The following is a 9,685-nucleotide window of genomic DNA, read 5'->3' on the forward strand; positions in this document are numbered from 1 at the left end:
GCCCAGATTACTAACCAGCTGCAGACAAATTGCTTAACAAGCAATTTAGAAGGCACCGTGTCTGGCAGAAATATAGCCACATGGTCTCCTACTTTTGGGGAAGACTGATTGCTTCTTTTATTGATTAAAACGGAGTGCTACAGAATATTGCAGTTTGTTACATCACCATTCTGCGTCGATATAATACACCACAGGTTGGTTCATAAACCAACGTATATCCTTTTTTTCTGCTTTTAGAAACATGGCACACACAACCCCCCATGCACAAACCCAGACAAAGCACACAATACTTTCTCCACATGAACAAAGCCACTTGTCACAGTGAAGAGTGTGTCGCGGCTAAGGAGCGGGGGAGAGATTTATCGGACGGACCACTCTGCTTCCTGGTGCTTCCCCTCGTTCCTTCCCTCCGCTCTCCCTCTCCTTCCACCATATATCCACCCCCATTTAATTAGCCGGACGGGTGATAAATTTAGTGTTACGTGCAACTCACTCCTTTATTTATTTATCTCTATGTCCTCTTTTTTGAAGCAGCGCGAGCTTAGGAAGACGCAGACTTCATTATGAGGCGAGCAGAAACACAAGGCTGTTAAGCTACATGTTATTAGTTTGTGTGTGTGTGTGTGTGTGAAGAGAGAGACAGAGAGAGAGAGAGAGAGAGAGAGAGGAGAGAGAGAGAGAGAGAGAGAGGGAGAGAGAGAGAGAGGGGGGGAGAGTGTGTGTGTGTGTCTGTGTGTGTGTGAGAGTGAGAGAGACAGATAGAGAGAGAGAGAGTGAGAGAGAGAGAGAGAGAGAGAGAGAGAGAGAGAGAGAGAGAGAGAGAGAGAGAGAGAGAGAGAGAGAGAGAGTGTTTGTGTGTGTATGTGCTGGTGTAAAAGAGAGATAGATAAACTCAGGTCCTGCCAGGTTTTGTCACATCATTTAGGATTCATTGAGTTGCCAACAGCCTTGTAGCTGGGAGATGCGTGTGTTAACCTGTGGTGTACAGAACAGGTCAGCCATGCATGTCTGTGTGTGTGTGTGTGTGACTGAGTGTGTGTGTGATAAATACAGTCTTTGCTTTTGGTTTAACAATGATAAGAGCGTGTGTCTGTATGCATGTGTGTGTGTAAGTGTGTGTTTTAAAACATGATTAGTTGCTCTCTGCTCTGTCTAGACTGAGAGTAGTAAAGTGAGTCAGACCCAGTAGAAGAATCTAATTAAACACTTACAGTGTGGTAAAACCCAGCACATGATGCCTGTATCACTCACTCGGTCGCCATTACAAATAGCACAGGGCTTTTAATGGTTACGCAGCAAATATGATATCTGCTGGATGGCTGGGATAAACCGAGGCTCGTTTAGTAACAAGGATTTGACTGACCAACTATTCATGTGTTTCCACGGATGCTGTTGTACAAAGGCATTTGTGTTCATGATTTCTCCTCTATCGTATCCTCATGTGTTTCCTGTCACGGCGTCTCTTTTCATCCATTCATTCTCCTGTCTCTCTCTCTCTCTCTCTCTCTTCTTCCTTGTCTCTGAACTGGCCCTTTTCTCTTTTTATCTCCTTCGCTGGTTCACTCTTTCTGTGTGTTTGTGCTCAGGTGTGTGCGTCTGTGTGTGTGACAGAGTGTGGGATGTGTGTGTGTGTGTATGTATGCACAATGTGTGTGTGAGACAGAGTGCTGGTCAGGGTTGATGGAGAGCCATTACATTCTCGTTAGTTCAGCTCTGGTGCTCCAGGTCTGGTGCACAGCTGCCCTCTCTCCCTGGAAACCTCTCTCTCCCCTCTCTCCCTGGACACCCCTCTCTCCCCCTTCTCCACTTGGACACCCCTCTCTCCCCTCTCCACCCGGACACCCTTTCCTCCCCTCTCCCTCTGAACACCTCTCTCCCCCTGAACACCTCTCTCCCCCTGAACACCCCTCTCCCCCCTCTCCCTCTGAACACCTCTCTCTCCCTGAACACCTCTCTCCCCACTCCCCTCTTTCTCCCCTCCCATTCCCTCTCTCCTTTGTGGTGTCCAACCCATATCTTGCTCAAACAACTCCCCCCCCCCCCACACACACACAGACTCCTGGCATGACGTCCATGTTGGACCCAGATGTCAGAGTGTGTGTCTGAAGGCAGATGATGCCCCCATCTCTCCAGACTCCCTCGCACCAGAACGCCAGGGAATGACAGCGACAATGGGCCTCACACAGCACTTTCATTTCTCAGAGAAGTCGAAAGAAGTTTTGTGAAACTTTTTATGTCTAAAAAGCAATTGCTCTGACCTCGCTCCGTGGCTTCTTGGGTAGGTGGGAAGTGAAGATGCATTGTCATTCTAGGATGATGGCTGAAGTCACGGAGTCAGAAATGTAATGTAATATTATTCACGTGTGGCCATGTTCTCTTCAGATAGATACATCTCTCTATCTATCACTTACTGACTATCTCTCTCTCTTTCTCTCTCACACATACACACACACACACACACACAAGCACACACATATTCACACAGAGCCACACAAACTCAGCACAGGGAGACATACACACAGACACACACACTTCTCATCGCACCAGTCTTCACAGCATTCTCATTCAAATTCAGAGGCAAACAGACGTTTGGAGGACAAGATTGCCTCTTTTTATCACCTCCAATACATTTACCACAGCATGCCAGCAGCAGCTTTATCTTAATGACATCTATCCCTGCTACTGATCTCAAAGGCTTTATACAGCCTCACATCTTATACCTAGCATGACGCTAGTCCTTTCCACCCACTGCTACGGTTGTGTGTGTGTGCGTGTGTGCGCGTGCGTGTGTGTGTTTGAGAGAGCAGGGGACAACTGGGGAGAAAGAGAGAGGGGAAAATGTTGAGTGTTTCCGTGCCACCCCTTATAATAGATTTGTTTATTTTCGTACAATATCCACATGAGTCATTGACAAATATTACCTCCTTATCTCACATTCAGAGTAAGAAGGAGGACTCGAAAGGATGTCGTACTTCCTGTTTATATGTGTCTAACTTAAACCCATAATCCATCATCTTTACATTTACATTTAGTAATTTAGCAGACGCTCTTATCCAGAGCGACTTACAGTAAGTACAGGGACATTCCCCCCGAGGCAAGTAGGGTGAAGTGCCTTTCCCAAGGACACAACGTCATTTGGCACGGCCGGGAATCGAACTGGCAACCTTCATATTACTAGCCCAATACCCTCACCGCTTAGCCACCTGACTCCCATCTTTACCATAGTGTACATGCAGTCTGTTGCGCAACTTTGTGTTTGCCGGCACCTGTAGACGGTATGTGTGTGTGTTCGTTAAATGTACTGTAACATACATCCTCTACATTCCACAAATCTGTTATTGGATTATACCAGGTCAGCCAGGGACACGATCAATAGGTAGGAACCCAGTGTGTTCTCTCAGTTTTTCCTGGATGGATTTGTCTGGGTTTGAGATTGCAATCAGTGAATGCAACAAAAACATTTTAACACAAAACGTGCCAACAGACGGTCATTTCACCGCAATGAAAAGAAAAATACACCTATCTATGCCTTTGATAAAATTGAGCAGATGGCATCTCCCAGATGGAAGGAATAAGAGTTTCTGCACTCCCCAAAAGAAGGCAGACCTGTTGAGATATTATCCTCGAAATTCGATGCATTAGTGGTACAATTAAACGTTAATGACCTGAGTAAATTCCAGTTATACTGTCATAAACTGGCGAAGCAGCTCATAGTTCATGTCATCTGCCACCTCGTAACTTTCTATTGTTTCTGGCAGCAAGAATGTTACAGAACATTGCAATTGTTTCATTTTTCTTTGTTGTATGTGGGTTTACAAACACGTACCTGTAGAGATATGACATGTATCTACTATACAAACGTCTCATCTTTGTTTAATTTGGGAAAATGTTTATGTTCACTGTGTCAGGTAGGTCACCTCCTTTTCTTGACTCGTCTGTTTAAAACAGGCAGAGGAAGGATGCACACACACACACACACACACACACACTCTCACACACACACACACACACACACTCACACACACACACACACACACACTCACACACACACACACACACACTCACACACACACAGTACAGCTCTGGGCTGGAAACAGCTGCAGCAGGAAACAGTTTAAAGCCGCAGACGGGGCAGAGTGAGGCCCAGGGGAAGAGCTACTTCACCAACACACATCATGGCCACATTCCACCTCCCGCTCTGGGCCCTTCACCATCCTCCTCCTCCCCTGGACACGTGCCATACCTGCCCCTTGGCTGCTCTACCTTCTCGGCTGCGGAACAAGATGGCAGACTGTCTAACGGCCCTGATTCATCATCTGTTAGGATAACGTGGCCTTCTCCCCCGACGTTTTGATAACGGTCTGCTCAAGATGTAACGTCTGTGCTGTAGCCTGACGTCATGATTCAATTCAAATTCAATTCAAACGTTATTTTCCATCCCCGTAGAGCCTTGTGTGTAGACAGAGGCTCAAACAAACAATATAAGCAATACAAAGATAATAAAAAATTATATATCATAATATTTCAACAAGTAAAAACCCACAGACTATTGTAGGAGACATATTAAATGGCATTTATCTTAAAATCCTGTTTAAAAAGGTCAATAGCAGTAGGGATAAAAGCTATCTTGTATTACCAAAGCCTGCGTTTCAGCACCATGGACAGAGACATGCCACTGAGAGGCTGGGTCTGTGTCCGAAACTGCTCCTGGGAGTCAGATGGCTGAGCGGTTAGGGAATCGGGCTATTAATCAGAAGGTTGCCTGTTTGATTCCCGGCGTGCAAAATGACGTTGTGTCCTTGGGCAAGGGCCCAAGGTCACCCTACTTGCCTCGGGGGAATGTCCCTGTACTTACTGTAAGTCGCTCTGGATAAGAGCGTCTGCTAAATGACTAAATGTAAATGTTCTCCCCATAGTGAATGAGAGAACAAGTGGGTGATTTCAGACGCAGCCCTAGCCTCTGTTGAAACACGACAGCGCTTCTGACTACTCAACCAATCATGTCCCAGCTACGAGACGAGGCCCACAGACACAGACTGCAGCCCCGTTCGAGACATCGATACTTTTATGAGCACGAAAATGAAGGCGTTGTCAATAAAAGCTTGTTTGCGATGTTCCTCTGATCAACCCTACGTGGCTACGGTGTTCCAAAATAATTCAAATCAAAAGTAGAGTTGTATGTAAACTTAGAAAGGATTTGATGACAGCAAACATGCGATCCTTTCAAAAGTTGGTGGTATGGATGCAGAGATAAAACAATCACTTGAAATTCTAATCTTTCATCAGTGCTAATAAGCAGCTCATATTTGAGCTTTACATTATTTATATAGAACATTGTATTACTAATAATGTCCTGCCTGAACGTTAGAAGTTTGAGTCAGCTATTATTATTTTGAAGTGTAGTTCAACACATTTATTAATAAGATCAATCTTTATACATTGTATAAATAATATAATAAGATAAATAATAAATTATACAAATAAGATAAATTATGCATTAAACTATAGCATATTTAGCATTAGTATTCACCCTCATAGTCTACTGTACAACGCAAGTCTATAAGTTTTATGTTAGATAGTGTGTTCGTTTCTGCATGTGGTTCTGCTTTAGCACGCAAATCGCTCTAGTAAAACCCATGGGCTAAGATAAATGGTCACCCTGCATAATATGTACATTATATGTAATTTATTTTCTTTCTTTTTTACTTATTACAAACACTTTGCATTAAAGAGTCAACAATTATGCTCTTATGCGAGGGGTAGGTGTGTGACATCTAATTGCGTTTTGCTGCTGGACTGAAGTGGTACGGTATGGTTACTCACTCTTCTGGAGGACTCTAATTAAACAGCACCTCATTTCTCCATGCTGCGCCACCCACTGACTGGCCTGCTAATTAAACGCAAGGTAATTCCATATTTATTTCAGCTATACAGAGCAGCGGGGTTCAGCATTCTGGTGATAGCCTCAGTGTGTGTGTGTGTGTGTGTGTGGAGGGTAAAAGTAACCTTTGAAAGCCTTGAAATGCTGGTGTTTCCCTAATGCTTCATGTTTTCTCTTTCTTTCTCCCTCCCTCCCTCCCTCCCTCCCTCCCTCCCTCCCTCCCTCCCTCCCTCCCTCCCTCCCTCCCTCCCTCCCTCCCTCCCTCCCTCCCTGTCCTGGGGCTCTGGCAATTAGCAGCTGCAGTTCCCATTTCCAGAGCCCTGGAAGGCAAGCCCTTCCCTGCCCCACCCCCCCACCCCCACCACCACCACCACCAACCCCCAGCTGAGCTGCAGTGAACAAATTGTGCTACATCACCGAGGTTCCATTACACTTCCGTTTAAGGTCGCTTGAGAACTTGGAGGGGGGGGGGGCTGCAGCAGTTTAGATCCCGGATCCCCCCCTGGATCCCCCCCTGGATCCCCCCTGGATCCCCCCCTGGATCCCCCTCTGGATCCCCCCCTGGATCCCCCCTGGATGCCCCCCTGGATCCCCCTCCCCCACCCTGACAAGAAAGTGAGACAGGAGCCCAGTCATTTGCCTTGTTGATCTCACAAACCCACAACCTACATCCACAAACAGACACATCCTATCTCACAAACCCACAACCTACATCCACAAACAGACACATCCTATCTCACAAACCCACAACCTACATCCACAAACAGACACAACCTATCTCACAAACCCACAGCCATGCACATCCTATCTCACAAAACACACACTCTACACCCATGCATGCACATCATATTGCATAGAAGAACAGCACAGCATAACATAATAACATAACATAAGAAGTGGGGAATAGCACACATTTGACCACATGGACACACTGTCATTGGTCGAGTTTCCTAACCTGACTCTGTCTGTCAAATCACAGGGTGGCATACTGCAGCACAGTAGCCATTTACTCCCCAGCTTGTATTCAGGGGAGAAGATACTGTCATGTTTAATTAGAAGTCCTCATCGTTGTGTTTAAAGAAGGCGTATGCACAAGCGTTTAAGCTCTTCAGTTCACTCAGAATTAAAACCTCACAGCCCCGGGCTCAAGCGTTCTGATATGTTTGTTCGGCTACTGCAATGACACACAAGAAGGGGGTTTATTCTGTCACGAATAAAGTATTTTACATTTACATTTAGTCATTTAGCAGACACTCTTATCCAGAGCGACTTACAGTAAGTACAGGGACATTCTCCCCTGAGGCAAGTAGGGTGAAGTGCCTCGCCCAAGGACACAACGTCATTTTGCACAGCCGGGAATCGAACCAGGAACCTTCGGATTACTAGCCCAATTCCCTAACCGCTCAGACACCTGACCCCCCAACTTTTACTCACACCTGGCAACCAAATACAGATACAAACACACATAAAAAGAATAAGACAAATTCACACACACACACACACCTTTCACCAAACACAACACAGATCCACACACACACACACCTTTTTACAAACAACCCACAGACACACAGCTTTCAGCAAACACACCACAGACCCATACACACACACAGACACACACACAGTCTCAAACTCAGTCTCCAGGCTAGAGAGAGGAGTCCAATTCCCAGGGAGTCTCGGAGGTGACTTTACGCTGTTACAGTTTGACATTAAACACATTAGTCTGACAACCATAGCCTGCTCTCATCCTCAGATGAAACAGATGCACGCACGCACGCACAGACTTTCACACTTTACTTTCACACTTTCCTTATTAATCCAAAGTCGTTTTCTCACCTTCTCTTCACAGACCACATATAGTTTGTTGTTTTACAAACGATATTTAATAGACAAACACAGTAAACCACATTCTGTCAAATTCCGGGGAAGACTCTAATTATAGAGAGAGAGATGCTGCGAGTAGATTTGAGGTTGTGTAAAGACACATGAATAATACATATGCCCGCTTGAAGCAACCGAGAACAGGCCAAGATATCTTCATTTCCTTGACAGCTTCCATGTTGTCTCTTCCACCCTCCCCTGACACATGCATTTGCTATAGACCTCTAACCTTCAACCTGTTCCCTGGGCAGAAGTGTCAAATATTTACATGCAAGGTCATTTACACCCAACTCTGGACAAAAACCCATTCTCAGGTACACAAACCCATCGGCTTCCACAGAAACCATATTGATGTTGTGCAGAGGATGTGCTTTACCCATCTTACTGTACTTTAGGGGCTTGTTGTTCCATTGAGCAGGAGAGAATCGTGAGTGTCACGTCAAGATAACATTAAGGAGAGTAGTGGACCATTTGGAGATTCCCGACGGCGCCAATGTAGTCTGGACAACCCCATGTTGGGCAAAAGGCCCTGAGTGGTTCGGCTGTGCGTCTATTGTACTGGTGCGCAATTCAGAACCTCACGGGGTAAGAGCAGAGCTGTATGGGCTGAGAGTTAACACACACTCTTACACACACACATCTATGCGCACACACTCTCTCTCTTTCTCAAACACGTATACCTTGTGTCCAGCTCTCTCACTCTACCTCCTACACATACACGTGTCCAGAATTTGTCTGTTGCACACACACACACACACACACACACAGACACACACACACACACAGACACACTCACACACACACACACACACACACAGACACACACACACACACTCACACACACACACACACACACACAGACACACTCACTCACACACTCAGTGAGTGAGAGCGAGAGAGAGAGAGAGAAAGAGAAAGGTGGTAAAAGGAAAAGGCCTCTTCAACTTGTTTTGGAGGACCATTCACTGATGTGGCAGATGCTAATCAATGTAATTTGTTTTTGAAAATGACCAGAAAAGCAATGTACTTCTGGTGTTTAAAGATACATGAGTATGGTAATATTATACATCATTAGAGGATTTGGAAATGGGATCCATTTATTCATGCTTTTTCAGTTGGGTTGTCAATGGAGACATGGCTCTACAGAGGCTTCAGAAAATATAAGCACCCTTTCACTTTTAACACATTTTGTTGTGTAGATTGAATTGTTAATGGATAAAACTGCAATGTTTGCCCATTATTCAATACTTAATTGTCCTTAATAACAAAGTGAAAACGTGTCTAAAATATGTATTAAAAATCTAATACTGAAATCTGTCATTTACATACATTTTCAGACCTTCACTTCAGTCATCTGTAGAAGCAGATGTTGCCATCACCGTGTTTCACCATGGCGACGGTGTGGAAGAAATTGCGATTTCCGGTGTGCTTACATTATTCACTAATCAATAGAACTAGTCATTGGATACTAGTTAGTATGTTCTCATGTAAGCTTGCTATTAATAAGAGTAGATTGTGTCTATGTGTCAGGGTTAATAGATGTTCGTGATCAGGAGAAAGTACTGGGTAAACGTCCTTTGTCATGACTACAAGGAGGGCGCCAACTATGATCTCTCTAGTCTGAGTGGTCATGTGTTGGGAGCTGTGAATCTCTTCCTCTGAGACTGTTGTAACGTCATTACTGCCTGACTGTCACTATCTATGTTTACATTCCTGTGCCCTATAAAAGATGGTCCTCTGGCTTTCAGAGCTGAGAGAGACATGATTGAGACCTAAGCCTGGTGTTGTGTTGTCATTTATTGTCAGAGGTCTGGTTTTCTCTCCCAATCTGCAGATTGATAAATACTACGTATTGTACCAGCCAGATGATGAGAGGGGCCTGGCCTTCACCAGACATGGAGCTCAGATTTCTGCCCCAAAAAGTTC

The sequence above is a fragment of the Osmerus eperlanus genome, chromosome 20, assembly GCF_963692335.1.
Source record: "Osmerus eperlanus chromosome 20, fOsmEpe2.1, whole genome shotgun sequence".
Lineage (NCBI taxonomy): Eukaryota > Metazoa > Chordata > Actinopteri > Osmeriformes > Osmeridae > Osmerus > Osmerus eperlanus.